Source organism: Aulonocara stuartgranti (assembly GCF_965226115.1).
Source record: "Aulonocara stuartgranti genome assembly, chromosome: 17".
Taxonomy (NCBI): domain Eukaryota; kingdom Metazoa; phylum Chordata; class Actinopteri; order Cichliformes; family Cichlidae; genus Aulonocara; species Aulonocara stuartgranti.
In genome coordinates, this window is record NC_138953.1 from 32,329,591 (window position 1) to 32,357,507 (window position 27,917).

The window sequence follows — 27,917 nt, forward strand, 5'->3', positions numbered from 1 at the left end:
TATGTGTAAATGCAAATACACACAAAATAACCAACCCGGTGGTTCCTGCAGACTTTAGGTGTCTCATTTTTTTCTTATCTTAATAAGGTTGGTCTTAACTCTAATGTGATGGACTGTTCCTCTCCAGTAATAGATTCACAGTAACAAACATTCACTGTAATTGCTTTGCCATACGCTTAAAACACACGCAAATTATTTCACGGTCCCATCCAGGCATTAGTCCCCGTCTCTTGAAAGCAGAGCACCTTCCCCCTCCTTTAGCTCTCACACCAACACATCCACACCCACACGCACACATCCCGTCTTGTCTTAAAGTGGCTGTTTGGTGCTGTCAGCTTGGTCTAACAGAGTCGTTCTCTAACCTTCCTTGTACAATCTACCCACCCACGTCACACTTAAGGTTGAGAATTACAAGGTTAAGTCAAGACTTATTCAGCGCTCTGGCACAGCAACATCAAAAGTATTACTAACACTACAGCTTGTTTGAAACTAGGGCTGTAACTATCTGCACTTTTCATTGCAAAGTGACCTAAACGATTTTTTTAAATAACATTTCCAAAGATCACAGACACAAAGATTATACTTTTTTTAAGCGTACAGTGATATAAAAATGAAAATGTGAGCAACATGTGATGATTAAAGTCTTTGGCATTTCTTCTTGAAAGATTAATTTCAGCACTTATAATTGCATTTTCTTCCTGACTTTTAAAAACTAGAGCCCATTCAAACTACCTTTTCTGTGATATATGAATACATGCCTTCCAGAAAGTTTTGGGTGGTTCTCTCTCTTTCTCTCTCTCTCATATACTAACTAGAGTATATAAAAAAGTTACAGTGCGAGTGTGAAAAACTATTTGCATATTTGATACACTTAAAAGCTCAGATCATCAAGCAAATTTTAATATTAAAGATAGCCCCAATAAAAATGAAAGGCAGTTTTTAAATAATGCTTTCATTCATTAAAAGATGCGAAAACTTTGACTAGTTACTTTTTTGGGAGCTTTTCAGAGGTGGACTTATTCAAAATTTTCTGGTAGAGAGCAAAATTCATCAGTCATGATAAGTCGCCCAGGTCCCGAAGAAGCAAAGCAGCCCCAGACCATCACACTACCATCACCATGCTTTGCCATTGATAGCGTGTTCTTTTTATGAAATGCTGTGTTAGCTTACCGCCAGTTGTGAAGAGACTCAAACCTTTGAAAAAGGTCAACTTTTGTCTTGTCACAGAATATTTTCCAAAAAGTCTTGGGGATTCTCATCAATTTTTTTTAAACCACAAGATACGCCTTTGTGATCTTTTTAGTCAGCAGTGGTTTTCTTCTTGGAACTCTCCCATGGATGCCATTTTCCCAGTCTCTTTCTTATTATTGAATCATAAACAATGACTTTAACTGAGGCAACTGAGGCCTGCAGTTCTTTAGATGCTCTGGGAGGGTTATGGGAGGGTTATTTTTGCGACCTCCTGGATGAGTCATTGAGGCGCTTCTAGAGTATTATTGGTAGGCCAGCCAGTCCTCGGAAGATTCCAAGTTTTCTCCAGTCGCATAATTGCTCTCACTGTGGTTCACTGGAGCCCAAAACCCTTCGTAATGACTTTGTGGCTCTGAGATAACGTGAAAACTATGGATCAGTGCCATTACATGCATAGCCAGAAAAAACCCAACATGGCTATATAAATTAATAATCCCCAACAAAGAAGCAGGGATTTGAGAATCCCAATGCAGAAAAACATAAAACATTGGTGTTTTCATTGGTTTTATCTCTATTATTTAGTTATTTATTGTTTTGATCAGAAGGTAACTTGGCCAATGAAGTGCTTATAAAACTGTTATTTTCTTTGGGCATTTCTAAGGGACAAATCTGAGGTGCGGTAGCCTAAATCATGATTAGATTCAATGAGAGACAGCGATGAGGAGAGATGCCCAGTTCCGTTTCGTTGCCGTCACCATCTCTGGGGTGATCTGACTAAATTCTGCTGGTCATTCAAATCCATTTACAGCTCTGTCTCTCGTTCCACTGATCTATTGCTCCATCTGTCTTTTCTCGCTTTACCCCCTATTTTATTCATTAGACTCACTTCTACCTCCAATCTCCTGAACACTTGCTGTTTACTTCTTTTACTTGCATTTCCTTCCACGCTATATTTCTTGTACTCAACCTCATTTGTCTCTCTTTCCTTGCTGCATTTCTCTCTTTCTCTGCCCCTTTGTTTTCGAGTTCCACGCTGCATTTACCCAACCTACCGCTCCTCCTCACTTTCCTTCCCAATGTCTTTCCTCCCTCAATCCACCTCAGTCACCACTTTACCCAGTTATTTCTCTTATTTTGCTCCTTCCTTTGATTCCCACTTTAATTCCTTTGTCTTCCTCTTTCTTTCCTTCTACTTCTTTCCCTATTCCTCTTTGGCTATCTAGGTGGAGTGCAAATGTTCCTCCCAATATGGGCGAGCCCAGAGACCTAAAAGACGACTTCAGTAAAAGATTATGAGGCTGATCCATAACAGCCATCAAAGCTAACAAGGGGGATCACTGAATGATACACACTCCCTCTATAACACACAAGTACTCACTCCTCAAGCTGTAAAGATGTTTTGTTTCTTGAGATAAACAAACAAGGTGTTATTTAATGACATATTGGTTGACAGATTTTGTTACCTTGGATCACTGCTTCCTATTATTCGGTCTTTATGCTAGAACACTCTTTATCCTAACTTTACTTCTCAACTTCCTTTGGGAGTTATACCTCTCCAGTAGAGATGCCAGTCAAAAAACAACAACAAAAAACAGATTTTTTTTCGCTCTTAGCAAGGAGAAAGAAATAAAATATATATATATATATATATATATATATATATATATATATATACTCTACTGCTTTTAAGGTTTTCTTTGTATAAGACAAAGCCAGAAAAGAGAGGGTGTCAATTCACCTCTCCCCCCTTTTTCTTTTTTGCTCCCTCCTCCATCTTCATTCCCTCTGACCTCCATGTACCTTTATGTTTCTGCTCCTTTCTACTGCATCACATTTTCCTCCCTGCTTTTCATGTGACCAGAGAAAGAATACAAATTGGTGCTGCAATGAGCCAAAGTCAAAGAAAGACTGAAAGGACAGGGGTTAGCAGAACATCAGAAACATTAAGACAAATAAGGAGAACAGAAAGAGAGGTGTGGGATGGAACAGACACCGTTGCTTCAGTGCATGTGAATATGAATGTAAGTTCTAGTGAATGGGCAATATAGTGTGGAAAAGTGCTTGGGATCATTTCCATCACATGACATCCAAATCACTCCCACCCTCTCCCTTTCTGCGATTCAGTCGCTTTCTCTCTCCTTCCCCTGTCATTCTCGCTTATTCCTGCCTCTGTCATGACAGGAATGCAGAGAGGTCTCAGCTCTCAGCCGCTGGGGATTCTCCTCTCCTGGGACTCTGTGATCTCTCTCCCTCTCTTTCAATTTCAATGCCCTCCATTGGCATCACAGTTGAACAATATTGGCGGAGCATCAAAGGCCTCTCTCTCTCTCTATCCCTCGCTTCTGCTGTGCCCTTCACTCTCTTCTTTGAATATCTTTCTCAACTCTTAATTCTTTTCTAGAAATTCCACTTTCAATCAGTGTGGATAGCACCTAAAAAGACTTCAAACAAGCCTACTTGCTAACTGGGTCTTAAACTTACACTCGTACTCGGTTATAATCACAATATCAGATAAATGCTTAACGTGTTACTTCACAGTAAACCCTTATTTTTCGAGTTTGCTCTTTCACAGTCAGTCGATCAAACCTGTAGTTATGCAACAGCAGCGCAGTGAGTTCATCCCGACCAAGATTTTGTTTGCATTGCCTGACGAGCACGTCACTGAGTTCATCATCACCTGCACTGACAACTTCATTCTATGTTGTAGATGACCAATCAGGGAAGGCGTAGCATTGCATTACTCACTTGGTGAAATTAGCATCCACTCAGTCACAAGTCTTAGTCAGTGAATTAGTCAGATGTTTGTTCTGTGCTTAAAATACAAGCTGTTCTGATACGAGTGGTGACGTAAAGGATATCATCTGTTCTACATTAATTATATTAGTGAAGTAAGTTCCTGCCTTTAAAACTTTTCATTTGTATCTTGCTTTAACTCATCATGTATTCATATATAACAAAATTCAACCCTGAGGGGCGTCCACACTTGATCATTCATCGCCCCCATAGCTGATGGTTGGTCAGTAATGGACATTTAAGGCTCCAGTTGCCCAGGTAAACCTCTAATCTATTTACACCCGGTCTTATTCTTCACTCTTGTTCGTAGTTGCTTCAATCACTGGCCTTGAAGTTGAGAAAAGTTTAACTCTGGACCTTGTCGTTTTGCTTTGCCAGTGGTTATTTCGTATGTTGTCGTTGAAGTTGACTCACCGGTAGCTGCCACTTTATAGGCAGCTTTAAAAGCGATATATACAGTAGCTGTTCCATAAGCTTCAATCACCAGATATGAAGAAATCATGTTTGTGTCCAGAGCCTTCAAAGGATTTAAATTTTGTTTTTTTGGCTATCACAACATGTTCTGGAACAGTGCGCGTGCATTTAAATCCATGTTGTGCATGTGGTATTGATCTACTGTCTGCTTCTTTGGATCTTCATTGACAGACCTCTGTTGCTCCTGAGTGAGAAATGCCTCCCCCTCCCACCCCACCCCCCAAGTCTGCGAATCTGTCATCCAAAGCTAAACAACCCCCCGCTGTCCGATCGATCACGCATAAACATCACAAGGCTGCCTATCGCACAAATCCTGAAGCCCAATCAATGTGTTCAATCCCCAAAAATGGATCCGCCTTTTTAAAGGATGCCACTCGAAGTACCACTGAGGTGTGGTAGTAGAGCAAAGTGTATAAGCTCAGCAAACAAGTAAGACCTACAGTAAAGTGTCCCAGAGTTTTCTGGGACACTGCACTGGCTCAAGTACGAGGTGCAGCACATTTCTCAAGATCCTGGGAAAACATTACTTTCCTTCATCTATCATATATATAAAATATGCATAAACTGCGTGGAATGAAAGCGCATCACATTTTTCAGCTGTGAGAGTGGAGTCGATCCAAGATGTATTACATATAGCTTTGGTTCTGCCTTTGCCTTTCTGATTAGAGGATTTGTTTTTTCCGTGCCAGACCACCTGTTTCATTAACAAAACCAAACCAGATGACAAAACAGATCAGAGTCGCTTCCCAAACAAGAGTCCCATAACCTTTCTGATGAACACTGGGCAAGGACATTAAATAGCTTGCATGTCATCAAGTGCCGAAATTAGCCGAAGCGGCGATACCTGAGCTTCACATTAATTTCACCTTTCTGTCTCTCCTCCTGTTCCTCCTTTTCAGTCTTGTTAGCACTGTCTGAGCTTCAAATTAGTCACTCCTTCAACTCTTATCTTTTATGCCGTCTCTCCTCCTTGCGCTGTCTTTGTCACTCTCCTCCGCAGCATTCAGCCAAATTAGTTGATCTCTCTCATCTTTATCTCCTCATTCTCACTTGATCTCTCTCAAAATTGTCATCTCCTTGTGCCTTAATTGTTCTCCAAAGGCCATCATCCTCTGTCCAACATCTACCCTTTGACCCGTTCTCTGACATTCGGCACCTGAATGTCTCTTTCCCTTGTTTTCCAAAGTCCTTCAAATCAATTCTTCCTTTGCTTTTTTATTTTTTTTTAACTATTCAACCAAAAAAGCCTCTTCATGTTCTGATGACCCCCTCTGTCACTTTCCACAGGCCGTCAACCCCACTCTATTCCTGTTCACCAAACCTCTGCATGCCTCGTTTTACATTTCACTGAATCAGAGGAAAAACGAGAGGTGTTTCGTCCTTGCGTTTATGTTTGTCCTTCTCCAAAATACCCATGGTGGTGATAAAAGGATGTGAAAACAATGAGCTGTGATCATTTCATATCAGATGCAGAGGCACCATATTTGCACAGTGAGCAGGTTCAGAATGAAGATTAAAAGAAAATGACATTACTGTGACGGCATCAACACTGTTATTTTAAAGGGCAATTCCAGAGCAGGGAGACTCATGGTAATTAACTAATTAATGAGTGTATAGCAATATTCACTTACTGAAGCGTTGACTATTCCTATTGAACATTCTCCACGATTAATTAGTATATACAGATTACAGGACAGAAATTTGGAAACTCCCTCTTGTACTGAGTAGTGCTGTACTGTTTTATACCGTCTTGTTAAAAAGAACATTTTCACAGAAAGCTGTGAAATGTTTATTTTTTTCACATTAAGAAAGTGAAACAATGGAGGTTACGTACATTATCTTTTAGCAGGCTAAAGGATCATGTACCTAAGAAACTGCATAAACTGGAATAAAAAAAAAAAAGACTCCTGATTCTCCATATAAATACACAGATAGACAGATGGACAGATATATATACAGATATACATGCATTAAAAACAAGTGCAAATTCCAGGCATTTTGCATAATTTAAACCTTCTGTGTAAGGTAAGGTATTTTATGAAAGTATGACCTTATTTGACCTTGAATAAGAGGTCACAGGTCGCGCTTTTATTAGAATCCCCATATATCATTCCCTATATGCCTATATATTGTCAAACCTCTGACTTCAGTTGTAGTCAGAGGTCAAATGTGACGTACTTTAAATATTTATATGGTGCTTTCTTTATGTTGACAATACACATCACACCCGTATGAATCACAATTTTTAAGGTCTAAGTGTGATTTTTTTTTGTCAGCTTTCAACCAAATTAATCAGTGAGTTTTGAAGACCTTGGTGGGTGTAAGTCAAATTTGAACAGATTGCTAACATGACCCCACTGTACACCCAAGCTAAAATGTTTACAGACAAACAGAACGACACAATAACAAATGCAACCAAAAACATAACCTATTTGGTAAAGGTAATCATTTTTATTGATATTTTAAAGATGGTGTTTAAACTTCCTTAGACAGCAAGGCCTTCATCATTTGTTGGTATGCCTGGGCAGTGGGATTAAATTTGTTTGTAAAGTCCAAACAAATTCAACAATTTAGGTAACTACTTCTTCCAGCAGAGAACTAAGAAGTGCATCTATTGCTCAGGGTCTTGCTGTAGCCATATAATGGGAATGTTATGCAATTATTGTCATTAAAGCTAACATCCATCCATCCATCCATCCATCCATCTTCATCCGCTTTGTCCGGGGCCGGGTCGCGGGGGCAGCAGCCTAAGCAAAGAGGCCCAGACCTCCCTCTCCCCAGCCACCTCCTCCAGCTTATCCGGGGGAATACCAAGGCGTTCCCAGGCCAGCCGAGAGATATAATCTCTCCAGCATGTCCTGGGTCTTCCCCGGGGCCTCCTCCCGGTGGGACATGCCTGGAACACCTCACCCAGGAGGCGCCCAGGGGGCATCCTTGTCAGATGCCCGAACCACCTCAGCTGGCTCCTTTCGATGTGGAGCAGCAGCTGCTCTACTCTGAGCCCCTCCCGGATGGCCGAACTTCTCACCCTATCTCTAAGGGAGAGGCCAGCCACCCTTCGGAGGAAGCTCATTTCTGCCGCTTGTATCCGCGATCTTGTTCTTTCGGTCACTACCCACAGCTTGTGGCCATAGGTGAGGGTAGGGACGTAGATCGACCGGTAAATTGAGAGCTTCGCTTTTACACTCAGCTCCCTCTTCACCACGACGGACCGGTGCAGCGTCCGCATTACTGCAGCTGCAGCCCCAATCCGTCTGTCGATCTCCGGCTCCCTTCTCCCATCACTCGCGAACAAGACCACGAGATACTTGAACTCCTCCACTTGGGGCAGGAACTCATCCCCGACCCGGAAGCTAACATATTCGCATTTACTGAATGAGAGAAACCATTGTCAGGGAAAACTAATGGTTAGTTAACCATCTATCCGCTTATCCTTTTTCAGGGCCGCAGGAGCCTATCCCAGCTGTCATAGGGCGAGAGGCAGGGTACACCCTGGACACCCCGGAGTACCCGGGGAGAACCATGCAAACACAGAGAGAACATGCAAACTCCACACAGAAAGACCCCGGCCTGATGGTGGAATTGAAGTCGGGACCTTCTTGCTGTGCAGCAACAGTGCTAACCACTGTGCCACAGGTTAGTTAACCATGGATTAATAATTACTGACCAAGTGATAATTACTGGCTTGTAGAGCATTAGGTGGCATTTGTAAAGTTGCAACAGATGTTTATAAAGTTGTTTAAATTGATTGACTAATTGATTAATGATGTTATTCCCTTTTTGACTTTATTTATTTTTATTTATTTTCACCAGCGTTAGTTACCAAAACTACTTTTTTGATTCTTTTTAAATCTGCAACAAACAGAAATGTCTGCTTGTCTTCACAGCAGAGAGATCAAAATCATTTAGTTACAACATTCAGGTGCACAAAGCAAAGCGATTTGCAACTCAAAGCAGTCTACACAGTAATTAGAAAACCTCATTTCATTTACTGTTCATCGCACTCTGTTCACTATAAATCCACTTCCAAGCTCAAAGTAAATTATCTGATTTTTCCCTCAACCTTGACCGTCTTTTTTTGGTGGAAACTATTGTCTTTTTTGTTTTGGGTTTTGTTTGTTTCCAATTAAAAAAAAAAAAAAAAAAGATGTTCTAAAATGATTTTGTTATACTACACTGCTTTTCTTATTTTACTGTGCAAAAATTCTGTTGTTTGTGTACCCTTGGTTTATTAGTAGGGTCTAAAAATTTTTTTGCCCTGACAATCTGTAAAGAACTAATCAAAATCAGTTGTAAAACAAATACATTTATCGAGGTACGACTTCTTCACCATTACTTCAGTTGTTGCAAATACGGTATTTTCCTGGTTATCTGTATCGAGTATGAAATACTAGCATTGTGATAATCTTAGCGGGGGGGAACCCGATGCTGACAAAAAAAGGTATGAATTTACCAAATAATCATATTTTTACTGGTTCAAGCTGACATATTTAGACTTTCATTTTCAGTCTAGTTGAGAATATTTTAGATATACAAATGCATTGAGATGTGATGTACACTCAAATCTCTTACAAACTAATTACTGTTACTGGGGAAAAGCCAGTTAAAAGCCTGACTATACACATCTGGCAAAGAAATATGTCATAACTTGAAAACTCTACCTGGCGGAAGTCGACTTCTCTTACCCTACAATGCAAGAGAAAGGTTTTTTCATTTGCATGACCTTTAAGAAAGCAGGCTATTTTCAGCAGGATTTGCTACTTTCCCAGCATCACAACTCTAATCATTCCTTGTAGTCTAAAAAGATTCAAACTTATGAGGGCAAGTATAATTCCCATAGAAAATACTGCTGTGACAGAGACAACAACACAAGCAAATCCAAATACACACACAAAGTGCCCAGAGGCTGTTGTTGCTCTTTCCATGATAATTGCATGATCAGGTATTCTGGTTAAGCACTCTCTGGAGAAGTGCCAGGAGCTAAGTTAAACAGTCCATTCTGTTATAGCTGTCACTGGAACTGGGACTGTGTTTGTATGTGTGTGATGTTCTCCCCATTTCTGCTCTTTATTAAGTCCATCTTCTATGTCTTTTTCATCTCTTTCATCTTTTCTGTCTCTCTTTAGTTTTGCCATCTCTCACTTTGGGCAGCTCTGAGCAAATTTAAGTTTTAAAATGAAAATAAAAAATAAATAAAAATAATTTTATCTATCTATCTATCTATCTATCTATCTATATACACACACACACACACACACACACACACACATATAGTTTAAACTTTCAACTCTTGCAGCAAGCTTAAAAAGTAGCAGTCTAGAAACTTTTTTTTTTAATTTTCTACTTAATGAATTTGGCCACCCTTCTACTTGTAAATGTCATTAACTCATTAAGGGCTTTTACAGTAAGTCCAGAGCTTTCCACTGGGAATTATCAACTGCTATTTCCAAAGTTTCATACATTCTCCTGAACTAAATCCACGGAGGGATCTAAAAATGAAATTTGTAATTATAATTGATGCCGGGAAAGCAAGGAAAGGTTATATAAAAAAATCAATAATTCAATTTGCAATTTCCAAAGTCAAAAGGTCAGTAAAAATAGCATGGATTGGTGGCTCAACTCTGCAGCTTTAATGTATAAACACAGTCAGTAAAAAAGAAAAAGAAAAAGAAAAGCTTAACTGCAACACTGCAGAGAAAGAGGGAAAACAATCCAGTTACAGAGTTGCAACAACTAGATGCAAAAGTGAACCTTAAAACAAACGAATTCAACCTCAAATTCCACCAAGAACTAATTCGGAAAGTGTAAGTGAACGCTTTTGGAATGATCCAGAACAGTCAGCCCAGCTTTCAAAATAATTGACAACCTGGCAAATCTTTGCTTGCTAAAATGGGCAGTGCCAAGATGAAAATATCTCAGAAGTTTACATGGTTTGTAAGACAGAGAAGGTGAAATAAATAAAGAAAAACTCTGTACAGTGTAGGTGAGAGTTTTCCCACCAGTGCCCAAACTTTCTCACACAACTGGAAGTATCAACAGAAGCTATTTTAAATTTGGTATCAGGCTTGTGTATTTGCACCTGCATGAACAAAAGACTTTTTCTCATTAGTGTATAGTGTGAGCAAACACACTTAGGCTCCTGCCCACAAACACAGAGTCTCTTGGTTGTTAATTAATGCCCTGAAAGGACAGCATAAGCTATGACTGGCTAAAGAAGAACTAGGCTAGCCAGACGGTAATCACAATGGGCTTTAACTGAAAATACAAGCTGAGTGGTTATTAATGAGTCTGTACATACACACTAACACAGCACAGAGGCAAGTGCACAAACAAAGCAGTATGGCATATACAGGAAAACATTAACATGCAAACAATACAGGAGTAGGCAAAACATTTAAGCACACCCACTCACACAAGCATATAGGAATAAAAGCACACTTCTGAAAGTAAGGGTTGGAAATGCTTCAGAATGCTTTTAGATTTTGGGCTGAAAGCCCAAAAATGTTTTAAGAAATGATTACTTCAGTGACGGTCCTGTGGGGCCTTCATTAGCGCTCTCTCTGTTACTGCCACTCACATTTCATACATACACACTTTCACATTTTAGCCCTGCAAGCCAATTACAGGGGACTGCTGAACGGCAGGTGCTGGGAAAGTCTTCAGGGGATTAGATATTTATATTACCAAGCAGAACCTGAGATGATATGAGACATTCACACATGTATATGAATCAGCCGAAATAATAAATCCATTAGCTCGATGCTTTTTAATTGTATAAGCCACCACTGACCCGTCGTAAAGGACAAAAGACTTCTGAGGGTTTCCTCTGAATCCTGGCAGTTGATCCTTGGAGTCGTGCTGTGCACTGTGGCTATTGTGAATCTGGCTTATTCTGGCATATTCTGCAGGTTAGACTGGGAACAGGAAAGTGTTCAGGAAGTGGAATCGCTTTGGACTCTGCAGGAGTGCAGTGGCAACATTATACTGCTAGGGGGAGGCAGGTATAGGGGAATGTGTTTCAGTTTGGAATGAGTCTCTTTGAAGTTATGAGCACATGATAGTGTCGTTTTTCCCGCATCATTTCAGTGATATATCCATGCAGGACATCAGAGATTTCCAGATACAAAGGAAGAAGTTTCAAACAGTTTGAAAAGATGACACTCTCTGGACAAACTCTGGAAAAAAAAAATCTCTGCAATTGTTATTGCTTCCTAAATCTGCATATCCTAGCAGGCAAATCTTCTTCCATCTACATGACATGTCCACCGTGGGCTCCTGACACAGGTGTTTTACTGACTTGTAAACATTACCTTGTTACATCAGGCACCTTTCACGGATCAACAGGACAAGAAAGAACCCAACATCAGAGTGTTCCCTTCTTCACTCGTGCTGTTTTTCATGCTACGGTTCATCCCAATTGGTTTCAAATTCTGCTACAGGCTGTTCTGTGTTCATATCTGTCATTTGTCACTGTACTGTGTTGCTGTGGGACAGGCAGTGAAACAATAGCAGTAACATGTTCTTTGAGATTTTTTATATATATAGCACTTCTAATTTTATTCACTTCCAATTTGTTGGGCACATGATTTGCATATAAAGGCATAAACCGCAGCCAATATAAATAGAAGTAGCATACATAAAAATAACAGTTAGAATAAAAAATGAAAAGCAGATTTGCAAAAAAAGGCAATCCCCATAAATTTAATTAAATGTCAACATTATGATACCTACCTACACAGAATAACAACAATATGCATTAAAGATCTGGGGCTTTCCTTTTTTGCTTTCCACCAGACGTCCACTGCATTGTGTAACGCGTCAGTGTTATGACTTCACACATTCTGGCATAGCAACTGAACCATGGAGACATACTGGCATTGTAATAAAGTGTAGGATCTGCTGTTTGATGCTCCATTGCACTGTTTCTGGTTCAACATTACACTGCTGGCACATGTTAGGGGAGCAAATTTTACGAGGGTCACTGAAGTTGCGCGAACGAGTGACAGTGAGGTCGGGAGAAGGGGAAAGACAAAAAAAATAAAATCCATGGGAGAAAGTCAGACAGGGAGTGAAAACGGAAACATCACGGTGGGTTGCGAGAAATGAAAACAACATAGACCTGAGACAACTGAGAAACTCAGTAGCAAAACCAGCTGCCATCATGTTATGATGCCACATTTTCTCATTGCTGGTGTGAACAGCAGGATGGTAACAAAGCCATTTGTAGGCCAGTTTATACCTGTGGTCTACTGGACTCCTCTGGGATTGTAGGAAATTCACTCTTTCTCTGTCTTTTTTCTTCGCTTTGTAAATAAATCCACTTTCAGTACCTTCATCTAAGTTCATCTTTTATTCTATTTAAATTCTTCACATAAGTTAGGAGATCCAGTATATCATTAAGAACCTCCACAAACAGTTAAAGTCTCTGTGAGGAAAGAACTGCAACGCTGTAGATCGATAGGAACAAAGCTAATGTCAGTGTCAAGGACGTAGCTAATTCCAGTGACAGTCAACAATGAATTCCACTGAATACAAAGACAAGAAGGAGACGAGGTTAGGTGATTGCCAAGTCAGTGTAACAGCAACTGGCTACTCAGACTTAAGACTTGGTTTTAGGGTTATACAGTTAAAACTAGCTTAGCTAACCAGTTCTAAACTAGTGCTGTAAAAATGTGTTATTTTTTTTCTACTTCATTCTCAATAAAATGAATATACTTCACCTGTTAGACGGTTTAGTTGCAGTGTGAGATGAGTGTGGAAGCCTGAAAGCCAACTTTATTGTTTGTGGTGTTCTCAACATGGAGTATTACTAAAATTGAATTTCATTGATATTCTACTGGAAGGGGAACATTACATCCTCGCTCCATTTATAGTCTGACTAGCAGCAGCTAGTCTGTCTTCACTTCTGGCAAAACAGCGAGAGAAAGTGAGAAAGTGGAAGGGCTGATGAGATTTCTATTCCCTCCCCACACCACTCATCTTTCTCATTCTGCATCTGTCTTTCTCATATGGATTTTTCTTTCAGCTCCTCTCGCTTCCCGCTCTGGTCTGGTTCTCTTTTTCAAGTTTGCAGGTGTAGGTTTAGGGAGACAAAATGCAAACCACAGGTGTTTGAAACCAAACGCCTACTGCACCACGTCCCACTGCTCCTGACAATACCGGGCTGTCTCGGTGTGTATGCCAGGATTGCTGAGGTGACTGGGCCAGGCGTGTGGGCTATTGAAATCTAGACTAGTGCAGCTTCCCTTCAGGGAAATTGTATCCCGTGGTTTTTTGGGGGGGTTTTTTGTTTTGTTTTGGGGTTTTTTTTTGTTTTTTTTTTTTGGGGGGGGGGGGGGGGGGGTTTACAGCTACAATTCATAAGTTGTCTGATCAATGTGTCACTTGCAGGCAATCGTAAAGTACTTGATTTAAAAAAATCTCTTAATAAAGAGATATTCACCTAATGCATGTGCAGACATACACCTGCACACACACACACACGCACACACACACACACAGTGGCTGTTTAGAATGGGGATAGATTGCAGGTTCTACATATGTATACATCCAGATTTAGAGACAGCTTTTTAAAGTCTTTTAAAGGTCTGTTTGAGACTTAAGACTTGGTTTTAGGGTTATAAAGATAAACCTAGGTTGAAATGTGGATTTGTCACGTCCCACCAGCCCCCTTCAGAATCAGCTGATTTTGTTAAAGAACTTCTGCATTTAATTTACATGCAAAACGCCATGCAGTATTTAATCAAGAGCAAGTACGGCAGAAAGGCACATTAAAAATACATTTCAGCTCTGCTTAAAGCTGCAACTCAATTTTACACCAACTCTAAATTCCAAATTATTTTAGCCTTTAGGTGAAAATGAGATGTTTCATATGATATAATTTGTTTTGACCATTCACCTTACCCACATAGTGATACAGCTCTTTTCATATCACCCAAAAAGCAGTTTTAGTACCTTTTCAATTGTATTATCTGAAAACAGACATCTAGGGTACCACAACTTGCTTCTGAGGCAGGTTTGCTAAATCTATAATATAGCACATGATATTCAAGTTCAAAGTTAATCGAAGACAATATTGTTCTTAGTTGAATAAAAAAAAAAGAGGTTTGGGCTTTAGATTGTGACAGAGTTGGGGTGAAATTGTGTGCAAAAATCCTGGGAGAAAGATATATGACATTCACTAGCTGGGCCCACGTCCTCATTTTAGGTTTGACAGCGTTTTAGTAGGTAAAGGTGAATGGCTTGGACATGAATTGAGCTGCAGCTTGGGGAAGGCCTCGAATGGGACTGGAGGCGGCTCCCGGGCCTGGCAGATCGCCATGTACTAAATAGAAGTGAAGAGGTTAAAGAACTGAAAAGGGGAGGAAGGGTGGAGTACTTAAACAAGAATGAACAGCTTGTAGTACTGGGGGAACCTATATAGATGAGAACCGGAAGGAGCGTGTTTGGAGGTGTGGTCATGCTCCTGAAATGTAATATATCTATATCATGGCTAAAGCACTTCTGGATGGATGCAAACTGCATTTCGTTGCCTTGTACTCGTGACACATGCAATGACAATAAAGTTGAATTCTATTCTATTCTATTCTAAATTCCAATACTTAATCTCCAAAAAAAAAAAGTCCCCCGTCTGTACTTTCAGAGTCTGTAAATTTCACAGGTTTTACAGTATGAATACATAATTTTGCATGGCTTCATGAGACATGCTTTAGTTAAAGGAAAAATTACAGTAATTAGCTGATATGGCAGGGCTCAGATGGAAGCTTTTCTCAGAATTGACTGATTTCATATTGAATGGCCAAAGAGGGAAACAGCAATCACTCTAGGGGAAGCACTGGTAGTGTAAACATCTGTGAGCCAAAATAAAATGTGAGAAATGCTCATCCAGACCAATTTCATGTTGCCACTGCACTTGCTCATGTCCTCCTAGACAAATTTAAAATGGGAATGATATATAAACTGGCCACTTTGTTAGGCTTAGATACATGTGTTGCATTGCAAATATCTAATTAGCCAATCATATGGAAGCATTTCAATGCACCGAGCCATGCAGACATGTTCAAGACAGCCTGCAGAGGTTCAAGCCGGGCATCATAAAGCAGAAGAAAGGCGATTTAAGTGACTGTGAATGTAACGTGGTTGTTGGTGCCATTTCAGAAACTGCTGCTCTACGAGGATTTTCCAACACGATCATCTCTAGACTTGCGATACTTGGATGGTCAGAATTACATTAAAGCATGGATCCATCCTTCCTCAGTTTGGTTGGTGATGGTTATGGTGGAAAACTTTGGGCTCCTTGTTTACCATCATTGAAATGCCAACTGTTGATCATTTCCATCCCTTTATGATCTCAGTGTACCTGGCTGCTTCCACCAGGACATCGCGTCATGTCACAAAGCTCAAATCACCTCCAGCTTATTTCATAAATATGACATTCAGTTCACTCATATGGCCTCCATATCTCAATCCAGTAGAGCACCTTTGAGATGTGGTGGTATGGAAGATTTGTGGATATAATCATACATGTAAAATATAAAAAATGGCAGAAAACATGACAGTCTAACAGCTTTCTGTGTGTGCCTGGTGAACAATATAATATAATATATGCAGCCTTGGACTGGGATAATGATCCTCTGCTTTACATCCCTATGGCTTCCAGTCAAAGTGATTATGTAGTTTTCGGCATCTGGCAATTGGACAGACAGCTGCACTAGAAATTAAGCTCATTGAAAATCAGGCAGTTTAATTAGTTGAAGGATAGATGTTCAAGGGGCTCATTCTGAAACATTCATTGCGAAAAAACAATAATTACCTACAGTAACGTTAAGTGCTCAATACTACTCTGTGAAAATTGCGCTATTTTGTAAACGTTATTGTCTGTAGGAATCTCCACATTAATAACTCGCCTCTTAACACAATAGGATCAAAAAATGCCATGCAACTGATACAATTTTAAGCGCAAAACAGCTTTTTTTTCACGGTTGGATATTTTTATTTTGAAAGACAGTTGCAGCTTCTTGGTGTTCAAATGTTTCACTACTGTGTCCACAGTTTAAAATTCGCCCAACAAAAACCTGCTAGCAGCCTCTCTCTCTGCTTGACAGGACACATGCACACACTGGGAAATAACACATTGCAGGGTGGCATGGTACACGCATGCACACGACGCGTGCGTGCAAATCCACATGAACACACACACGCCCACAAGTGTAGCCACATGAAGACATATGGTCATCCCCGCCATAGGGGAGGAAGTATAACACAATAAGCCAAAAAAGCTTTGGCATTGCCTGCATGCTATCTGTGTGTAGCTGTGTGTGTGTGTGTGTGTGTGAGTGAGTGAGCTCAGTGTGGTGTTTCTGAAATCATTGACTCGTCCATTCCACGAGCGGGAGTACTTGCTTTATGCCCACACAAATATGTGACTGCAAACTGGCAAAAGACACGGGGAGACACCAAAGAGGGTATAAAATGTGCTTCAACTAAGAGAAGTAAATGCAAACAAAGACACATCAAACAAACAAAGATATTGTTCCACTGTTAGCAGGAGAGAGGAAATCCAACCCATATGAAACATACAATGTGAAAACTGAGGAGGTCCCAAAACCTTTGGAGAAGAGTGCTACAGTATTATTTTTACATAATTATATCTAAATACATGTCTGTGAAGGTTCTCAGTCATCCAGGTCATCGTAGTCAAAGGAGCTTGCAAAGAAAAGCGTCTGGACTTCTTTAAGTTGCTTGAAGACGTTTCACCTCTCATCCGAGAAGCTTCTTCAGTTCTAAGGTCAAATGGTGGAGAGTCCCAGATATAAACCTAGTGGGAGTGACCCCCCACAGAGGGACAAAAGGACCCCCTGATGATCCTCTAATCGCCTGAGCCAAGGTGGGAAACTGGGCGTGGGTCCCAATCAGCCAGAGTTTCGGGTGTGTTCATTGTGAAACCTGGCCCCACCTTATCATGCGAATTCCTGAGGTCAGATGGCCCAGGATGTGAGTGGGCGTTAAGGCGTCTGGGAAGGGATCTCAAAACTGGATTATAGATGGCAGAGAGTTGGTGTCGTAAACCCCGCCTCTGTTCAAAGATGGTCGCTCACAGTGAACATAGATGGCTTCTTTCACTCCTCTTTCAAACCATCTGTCCTCTCTGTCCAAAATGTGAACATTGGCATCCTCGAAAGAGTGTCCTTTATCCTTAAGATGCAGATGGACTGCTGAGTCTTGTCCTGTGGAGGTGGCTCTTCTGTGTTGTGCCATGCGCTTGTGAAGTGGCTGTTTGGTCTCTCCAATGTAGAGGTCTGAGCATTCCTCGCTGCACTGTACAGCATACACCACATTGTTAAGTTTGTGTTTTGGCGTTTTGTCTTTCAGGTGAACCAGTTTCTGTCTGAGCGTGTTGCTGGGTCTGAAATACACTGGGATGTCATGCTTGGAGAAAACTCTCCTGAGTTTCTCTGATACACCGGCTACATAGGGGATGACAATGTTGTTGCGTCTGTCCTCCCTCGCTGGTGTCTGATCTTCTTTTCTGTGCCTCTTTGCTGACTTTAAGAACGCCCATTTAGGATAGCCGCACGTTTTGAGTGCTTCCTTTACATGTGTGTGTTCCTTCTTTTTCCCTTCAGGCTTAGAGGGAACATGTTCTGCCCGGTGGTGTAGGGTCCTGATTACTCCAAGTTTGTGTTCCAAAGGGTGATGGGAGTCAAAGAGGAGGTACTGGTCCGTGTGTGTGGGCTTCCGGTAAACTTCGATGTTGAGTTTGCCGTTCTCTTCAATGTGCACAGCGCAGTCCAGGAAAGGCAAACAATCGTCCTTTGTGTCTTCCCTGGTGAACTTGATGTTCTTATCCACAGCGTTAATGTGCGCAGTGAAGGATTCCACTTCTTGTGTCTTGATTTTGACCCAGGTGTCGTCCACATATCTGTACCAGTGGCTGGGTACTCTTCCTTTGAAAGAGCCAAGAGCCTTCCTTTCCACTTCCTCCATGTAAAGGTTGGCTACAATAGGTGACACGGGGGAGCCCATGGCACAGCCATGTTTTTGTCTGTAAAAGCCTTCGTTGTACTTGAAATATGTAGTGGTGAGGCAGAGGTCTAACAGTGTGCAGATCTGATCGGGTGTGAAGTTGGTCCTGTCCTCCAAGGAGCTGTCTTCTTGTAGTCGTTTTCTGACAGTCTCCACGGCCTCCGTGGTGGGTATGCAGGTGAAGAGAGAGACTACATCAAAGGACACCATGGTTTCATCTGGATCCAGGGTAAGTTTCTGGACCTTGTCGGTGAAGTCGGTGGAGTTCTTGATGTGGTGTGGGGTGTTCCCCACGAGAGGCGCAAGGATGGTAGCAAGGTGTTTAGCAATGTTGTAAGTGGCTGAGTTTATGCTACTGACTATTTTGAAAGTCAGTGAAAAGAGGAGTGAAAGAAGCCATCTATGTCCACTGTGAGCGACCATCTTTGAACAGAGGCGGGGTTTACGACACCAACTCTCTGCCATCTATAATCCAGTTTTGAGATCCCTTCCCAGACGCCTTAACGCCCACTCACATCCTGGGCCATCTGACCTCAGGAATTCGCATGATAAGGTGGGGCCAGGTTTCACAATGAACACACCCGAAACTCTGGCTGATTGGGACCCACGCCCAGTTTCCCACCTTGGCTCAGGTGATTAGAGGATCATCAGGGGGTCCTTTTGTCCCTCTGTGGGGGGATACTCCCACTAGGTTTATATCTGGGACTCTCCACCATTTGACCTTAGAACTGAAGAAGCTTCTCGGATGAGAGGTGAAACGTCTTCAAGCAACTTAAAGAAGTCCAGACGCTTTTCTTTGCAAGCTCCTTTGAATATCTAAATACAGTTTTGTACAGTATTGTGCAAAAGTCTTGATCCATCCCTTATTTATTTATATTTTGCTTGCAGGGAGCCTGACTTCAATGTAATTTTTTTAAGTAGTCTTAAGCAATAGTTCTCTAGGCTGTCTTTCATTGGACATTGGATGTTGTTATTGTTTGTTAAGCCACTTTACACTGATCTATTAATCATTCAGCATAACAATGGAACCTAACTCAAGGAAAAAACCTTTATTAGCAGCCTGGTTCAAATCATCATAAACATGTATGGAGGAGTTCAGGAGAGACGTACAATAGCCATCAAAACACCAAGGAGGCTCTGTTATAGTTATATACATATATATAAAAGTGTTGGAGATCTTGTCAAAATTGATGAAATTACGATCCCAGAAATGTGCTGTCAGATCTAGACACTATGCAATGCCATAATGTTAACATGGCAAACACACTAATAATCCAGTAAAAGCATACCTTGATAGAAAAAATGCACAACGGAACACAATAAGTCATGGATTGGCCTCTCCAGACCCCAGACCTCTATAGTATCAAAGCAGTGTGGGACCATCTTTACAGGGAATTGAACAAAAGGCAGCCAACATCCAAAGAAAAGCTTAGAACATCCTTCAAAAAGTTATTTCTTATTTAAAGAAATGACAAGAGTCAGGCAGTGTTGAAGAATAAAGGTGGCCATACCAGGTATATTTTCATTTATATTTGGACATGTTGTAATATATTGCTACAGCTCTTTCCTATTTTCCAAGCAAAATATAAAGATTTTTGGAAAAAAAAAAAAACAACTTTTTTTGAGCACCTGAGGTTCATTTGAAGATCTTCTTGGGCCCCATCTGTCAGTTAAAATGCCCCCGATCCTGAAGGAGACCCTCCATATTTCACACCAAGGATCCAGGTGTGTGCAAGATTCATTAAAAAAAAAAAAAAAAAAAAAAAGGTACAGAGGGGATCCTGGAGTATGTGTGTGTGTTTCATGTATATCCCATTGACAACTTTGACCTCACTTCACACTAATCCATGAAGACTTTTGTCAATAATTGAGGTCCCTAAGGTAGACACTGCTTTTTGAGGTTTAAGGCTTGCTTTCAAGGGTAAAGCTAAGAATTAGGTTCAGACTCGGGTTACAGGTTCCATTATGGAGAGTGTAAGGGGCTAAGGGGTAATGCAACAAATGATCCCCACAGGCATTTTTGTGTAGGCGATGATGTGTGTAAACAGTGACAAGTCTCTGGAATTCTCTCTTCAAAGCAATTACAAGGCAACACATGACCCAAGACCATCACACTGCAGGGATTTGTTATACACATGCAATGTGTGCACACGCACATGCATGTGCTCACATCGCATATCACATACTGACACAGACAGAACATTCAGAAACAACTTCAACTGAGGCAATATTTCAGTGTGTAAAGACAAAAAACGTTTGAATAAAAAAATGTTTGTAATACAACAAAGGCCAAAGAAAATTAACAGGATTATTATTATTATTATTATTATTATTATTATTATTATTATTATTATTATTATTATTTAAATCCAGAGAATAGAAGTTATTTTATAAGTGTAAGCACCTCCATCAACTTCTCTGCTCCATCTGCATTTTTCAATTAGAACTTCATGAAAAAGTTTATGACAAAGATGTGCCATTTATGAATCCAAGTACCGGCAAGAATGCTCTCAGAAAACAGCTGGAGGCAAAGCCATATTAGCAAAAGAGCACATTTCAAATTGAGCATGTCCAAAATGCTCCAGCAAAATTTCCTTCATGCTTGGAAAATCCACACTTGCAAGCAGGCCTCAGTTACTTGTCAAATACGTGTTGCATATACTCATTTTGCAGAATTCCAGTAGGTTGGAAACTCGTTTCTATCAGCTCTATCACTTGGACTCGATCCACTTTATTGCATCCTCTCCTTCACTATGTCCTGAAGTTGATGAGTAGGATGAGGGGATGTCTGTTTGTGCGCGTGTGTGTCTGACAGTGCCTTTGGGAAATGCAGACTTTGAACAGATTAATGTGATCTAAATATAACCACTGCTAATCAGGACATCAAAACAGGCACAGGCAGACACAGATAGATAGCCATTCAGAGACTTTCATGTGCACTACGCTGAACACCACCACACACGCACAGCGAAAGTTTTCATGCGCACAAATATGCATGACCACAGTGTTGCGTTGCTTCTGTTTCAGTCGGTCATTTCCATCCGTTTCATCTTTCAGGCTGTCAGCCTCAGAAAACAAGTTGTAGAAAAAAAATTAATGAATAAATCACTGAATTCAAAACAAACAAGTCATCCACATCCTGTGGTTTCTAATATGATTACATGTTCAAAACTAAACACGAACTCTAAAGCTTTTTCCCATAGAAGCTGTAGGTGTGATCTGAAGTGAAAACACTAATCTGCATCATCTGAAGCATGGCTCATTTACTCACACATGCAAACCCACGTGCACGTCACCTGCAGTGCATCGCACACATCACGACGGCTGAAAATACAAACGCATGCATTTAAACTGCCCGATGTGCTCCACAGAAGAGTTAATAATGTGACCTGATGAGATGAGAGCTCATTATCTTTCACAATAGGCAACTAATACATCATTAGACTAAGATGCATGTATTGATGTGTGTGCAGGGAAGAGAGGAGAGATGAAGACGTGGTCACAGTCAGACAGTAGACTGCCTACGGGAGAGAAAGAATGAAAAAGAACCAAAGGTGAGACAAACAAAAAGTGGGCTGCAGACAGAGACAAAGCCTTTTTCCTTTTTCAATGAAAGCTTTCTGCATTCTGCCGTAAGAACAACAGCTGCAGGCATGTGCAGAGTCCAGCATCGACCACCACAAAGACACACTTGAAAGCAACACAAGCAGCAAAACACTGCATGTTGAGCAGCACATTTCCTTGTATTTTCTACCTCATGAATTTAGAATAGGGTCGAAGCCTCCTGGAGAAACAGGTGCAAACTATTTTTCAGAGTTCCTTCCTTTTTTTGTTGTTGCTTTTGAGGGTTTTTCTGACAGTTATTAGCACAGTTTTATCTATTGTTCACATCAAATCTGAATTATCAGCCCAAAACCCAACGCCAAACACAAGACAGGTCAAAGGATCTCAAGCTCAATCCGGATATTCCACGCACATTCACAGACCAAAGTGCCAGCACAATTCAGTGTGTGGGGAGGAAAATGAGAAAACCGTCCCTGAAAACAAGCCAGAGATGAAATGTGACATCATAAAGTTTATCCTCCGCACGCACAAACTCCACCCAATCCTTGCTTCCCCTTACCTCTCTGTCTCTGCTGCCATAGCAACACAGTAGGCAAATCCAAAAGAAAAAAACATTAATGTGACGAATTCAGCCAAATGTCTAAATAAATAATTTGTGAGGAATGGATTTTAAAATCAATGCATAAGTAATGCTCGCCTCTTTCATTTGTACCAAATAGTGTATTATTGGATGTCTGTCTGTGTTTAAGTATCCTGTTTGCCTATCTGTCACTCAATAGGCAAAAAGTAATATTAATAATAATATTCAGCAAATAAAATCTGATGTTAACCATAATATGTTTATCCATAGCATCAATAAACAAACCGTTCAGCGTCAGTATCCATTTGTATTTAGTGCAACTTGCTTAAAAGGACTGTTCAGAAACCATTTATCATCTATTCCTTTAATCACTCTGCGGTTTAAATTAACATATTAATGTGACATTGAAAGAGAATTTTTCTATTCTTTCTCTATAACTCTCTAAGTAGAGTCCACTACATTGGCAAACACAACTGTGTGCTGGAATATGTGGCAATATTGGTGGATAACAGGTGTATAAAGTTAATGACAATGATGTGAGAGATCAGGAGTCACATGAAATAAAGCACGTTGGTTAAGGCTAGGAAAGATTGTGATTTTTGGTTGCATGTCATGTAATACAGAAGTTGAACAAGCAGGCAAAATTCATCATTTAATACTAAAAAGGCTGCTTTGAGTTAGCCAGTGATGTATATGATATCTCTATCCCACAGTCTGTATTTTTTCACTTTTTCCAGGGAAAATCATAACAGTTTGTCCTCAATCAAATCAAATCTGGTGCGCACTAACTGATGCTCAAAGTCAGATGTTAAATGTTCTGGTTTCCTGTATTCACCTATTTGTTGGGTATTTGTTGTCATTTTTTGAGTAGAATAGTGCTTTAATTTACCAGAAGCTCTTAGATACCAGTGTTTGTTTGCCATTTCTGTTCTAAGGTTGGCATCCAGCATGGAAGCCCCAGATGTTTAGAAACTTCCCACCAGCTTGTGAACACAACGTGACTAAGTGAATGGACCATTTTAATTGGGATTGTGTCGCCAGAACCCAACTGTGGTCCAAGTTTTTCTTCTGTCAGCTGTTAGCAAGTGCTGCGACTGGGACTCACATAGAATGTTAATGACTGAATGTCTATAATGTGTGTCTCTCCTAAAAATAAAAGTTAAGTAAACCAAGCAACTCTAGAAAATTGCAACTATCCAAATATTTACACTACTCTGTTTCAAATGCAGTTTCTTCAGAGAAGCATCAGATCAGTCCAATGTTTATTTTCTACAGCGTGACACCAACAGCAAATATAAAGAGAGTCAGAGTCATAAAAACCTTCAGCAACAAGAAGAACAAGCAGTCCTTCAACAGGGGCATCCCCCCCTATTGAGCCTTGATCTAAGCATCATTGAGTCAATCTGTGATCAGATGAGGAGGCTGAAGCAACTGAGACCGTCTAAATCCACAGGGGAACTGCAGAAAGTCCTCCAATATGCTTCAAACAACCCATCTGCCATGAACCTTGAGGAACTGCAGGGAGATTTACCAAAGAGAATCGCATGTGATCACACCAAGCAACAGTTTGTTTATTTTATTTATTTTTGTTTTGTTGTTATTGTTCTGTAAGGAATGGGTTAGTTTTGCAACTTTTTTTTTTTATCCTCAAGTGCATAAATATTCTGAAGATCACAACATCTGGTGTGAAACTTTAATATAATTTTTTAAAAATATATAATATAATTTTCAGGCCAGTAACAAAAACCTGTTGGTGGAGAACATTACACTCAGTGATTTATAGCTGCAGCTGTGGATTCTCATAGCTGACTTTCATTTCCTCTGTCATGTATTTGCATTTGCTTCATCTTGCTCTTTGATCTCACAATATATTCCTTTACTGTATTCACTCGTTTTTGATACTTTCCTTTCCAGAAAAACGATTGCATCCTAGTCATTCATCAATTACGCTCACCGTCCACTTCATTAGGTATACCTTTCAGCTGCTAATTAACACCAGGCACACAGCAGCAACCCAACACTTCAAGGCATGTAAACATGTCAACACAGAATGCTGAAATTCAAAACGCGCATCAGAATGGGGAAGAAAGGCGAGTTCAATTACTTCAAATGTATGATGGTTGCTGGACCAGGATGGGGTGGTGTCAGAATTCAGGGGGAAAAAAGACCAAATATCAAGTGCGTAGGAGTTCTCTGGATGACAAAATCCCTTGTTGATGCCAGATATCAGAGGACAATTGTCAGACTGCTCTCCCATGTGGAAAAGAAATAGGAAAAACTTATAAAAGACTTGTATCAGCTTTAGCTTGCTTCATATAGTGAATCATATAAGGCTTATATGATTTACTCATGAAAGTGGCCACTTTCTCATTACTTCCATATATTGTTTTAGGAAGTATCCAAAACATACAAGTTCCATTTATATAATTTTTCAAGGGATCTTATATCTGTCTTCACTCTTGTATGCTTTTCATACAAGTTCCACACAAGACAGATACAAACCTTATAAGATTTATATATATATATCCTTTCCATATGGGCTGAGCTGAAACAAAGGCAGCAGTAATTAAATTAATTACTCATTAATACCAAGGTATGCAGAAGAGCCTTTTCTTGAAACAAGTGAAGAACACACCCGTTGCCACTCAGCTAAGAAACTATCTATAATCCACGGGGACTCAGCAAAATTGGAAAACCACTGCCTGGATAGCACACCATGTCACAAAGCTCTTGAAGAAGACAGTGAATTCACTCAAATGGCTCCCCAGTTACCAGATCTCAATCCATAGAACAGCTATGAGATGTGGTGGAACGGGAGATGTGCAGCTAAAAATCCTGCAGCATTTGTGTAATGCTATCCAAGACAATCCAATTGTTTGTATATTGCCAATTCACAACAACTGTTGCCTCAGGGTACTTTAAATCATAGGCTGCAGACCCTTCAAACAAATAAACAAAAGGAAAAAGGAAAAAGATGACCCCTTTGGCACTTGGTGACAGTGGGAAAGAAAAACTCCCTTTTAGCAGGAACAAACCTCCAGCAAAACCAGGCTCAGGGAGGGGCTGTCATGTGTTATGAGTGATTTGGTGGTGAGGGGAATGAGAGGGAGGCTGAGATTAAAAATTGCTAAAGATTAAATCCAGTAGTGAATGAAAGCAAGGTGAAAGGAGAAAAAAAGGGAAAGGAAAAGAAATCTCGCAGCAGCCTGAGTGCTAACTATAAGCTTTTTAAAGAGGGAAGTTTTAAGCTTAATCTTAAAAGCAGACAGGGTGTATGTCTCTGAAATCCATATCCACATATTATATATATTTATCTGGGGTTTTTTCACTTAGACAGTCACACTCATAGTGCTAACACTGTTATATTTTCAGTCTATCTTTATCTGTGTTTTCACAGGAATGTCAGAGCCCTTTGATGTCTTGTGATTTCTTGTGGCTGCTATCATCAGCACTAGCTCTCAACACACTGGCAGAGAGTCACTGCACAAGACTCCTGTTGTAGCACTCTCAAAATAAATAAAGGTAATAATGCACTGTTTTTTTCCTCTATATTGAAAGAAAATCATATAAAGCACATGATCTGCCTTTCAAAGGAAGAGCAGAAGATCGTTTTTTGAAGTTGCTAAGCATGATGCTAGAAGAAAAAAAATTAATCAGGCTTCTAGTGAGGTTTGAAATTTTTGAGGCGCACACTTCTTAAGATTCTACCTTCTGCACCTCTAAAGATCTAGTTTTACATTTTTACAGCATATTTATGAAAGTTTGAACTAGAAAACTTTGTTTAAATATATTCAGCTTTTCATTAGCAGACTAAACTAAACTGATTTATTCCAATTTCATAGCATCTGATCCTGTAGTAAAGAGATGAGGACAGAAAGGGGAGATGCAGATACAGGCAAGCTGTTCTGCACCAAAATAAATTAAAACACTTGGTACAGAACAGGAAATATGCATATATTCTGGGGGAAAAAACAACAACAACAACAAAAAAAGAAACCCAAAAAACGAAAAGCAGCCAACAGGGGAGAAAGAAAAATACAAAAGGAAAAAGAAGGGGGGGAAAGTTAGTGAAGATATAAGGCCATGTGTAAGCCTGCATAAATTCCTATTTCTCTTTTGAATAATAACAGTTTCATTCCGCAGAGAAAAATGGGGGAGGCTTGGATAAGTGGTGAAACTTTTAAATCCATGGTTCCGTGCTGGCGGAGTGGGAATAAATTACTCTGTCAGAGTCAAACTATGGAGACACAGCTATGTTTGTTAAAGTGTGGAGTGTTGGAAATGCCTCCAATCCTCAGCCATTGCCCATCATTTGTCAGGTTCCACTGCCAACTCTGTCGCATAATTGGGTCTGCGCTACCTCTGTCACCATCAACCGTCATTTAGATGTAAATATGAGGGCAGCCGATGTAAGGACGGCACAGGGCTTTGATAGGTGAGACTCGTCTGACTTTGCCTTTCATGAAAAACATTGCATTATGCGTTTAAACAGTTAGTGGCACATTTTATGGTGTATGAAATGGGGTTTAGACAAGTTGACTGAATTCGATAAGGAGGCCTCAACTTTATGAGAGAAAATTAGGGGAAATCGCATTTTAGTGCACTTTCTGTGTCATCCCTCATTCTAACAGTATACTCTGTGTCTGCTCTTCCGATTTAACTTTTAGATTAGTCTTTGTGTTTTTTCTGTGTGTCTGTTCCTAGCTTTAGAGTCAGTATGAATTCACATCTTGCTGCATTTAATTATTTCGTCTGTGCCAAATATTGTTGTCATGCTCTTCGTACGCTACTGAATTTGAAAGGCTAAAGGAAGTTCTTGAAGTTAAAGACAAAGGCAAGAGACCCACAGGGGAAATATACGCCATCTGCCATCATCAGTATTTATGATTTATCAGTGTTATTTTCTAATATTCCATAAAGTGAAGATTGCCAGTCTGTGAAATTAAGTTATTCAGTTCCACAACAAGTGCCTTTTAATACCAGGGAGAAGAGCAGATGACACACGAGATGTGTTAATCAGTGGCGATAGAAAATAGAGAAGAGAAAAAGGGAGTCATGAAAGAGACTTTAACAGGGAGAGGGTGAAGTGTGTCAGAGGAAGAGTAAAAGGGGATTATATGATATGTAGAGAACTGCAGTGTGCTTGCATTAGGGGAACTTGTAGCCCAACAAGCTCATAGTTTTACCCCAGGAAAAGGGATAGTGAAAAAGTCAGAGGATACTAGGGCAATGAGAAAATAGAAGAAGCGACGATAACCCGAAGAAATGAAATAAAGCATAAATCAGTAAG

At 40.3% G+C, this 27,917-nt stretch overlaps 1 protein-coding gene and 1 long non-coding RNA gene across 7 annotated transcripts in view; one reads left to right on the forward strand and one right to left on the reverse strand.

The window, feature by feature from the left end:
* grm8a (glutamate receptor, metabotropic 8a) overlaps positions 1-27,917 on the reverse strand; it is a 323,575-nt gene that overhangs the window by 122,755 nt on the left and 172,903 nt on the right. The gene's annotated exons all lie outside the window — the stretch shown is intronic.
* LOC309692756 lies at positions 7,934-26,122 on the forward strand. The gene is made up of 3 exons (XR_014272434.1): positions 7,934-8,094; positions 21,957-22,037; positions 26,025-26,122. It is a non-coding gene; the product is annotated as an uncharacterized lncRNA (long non-coding RNA).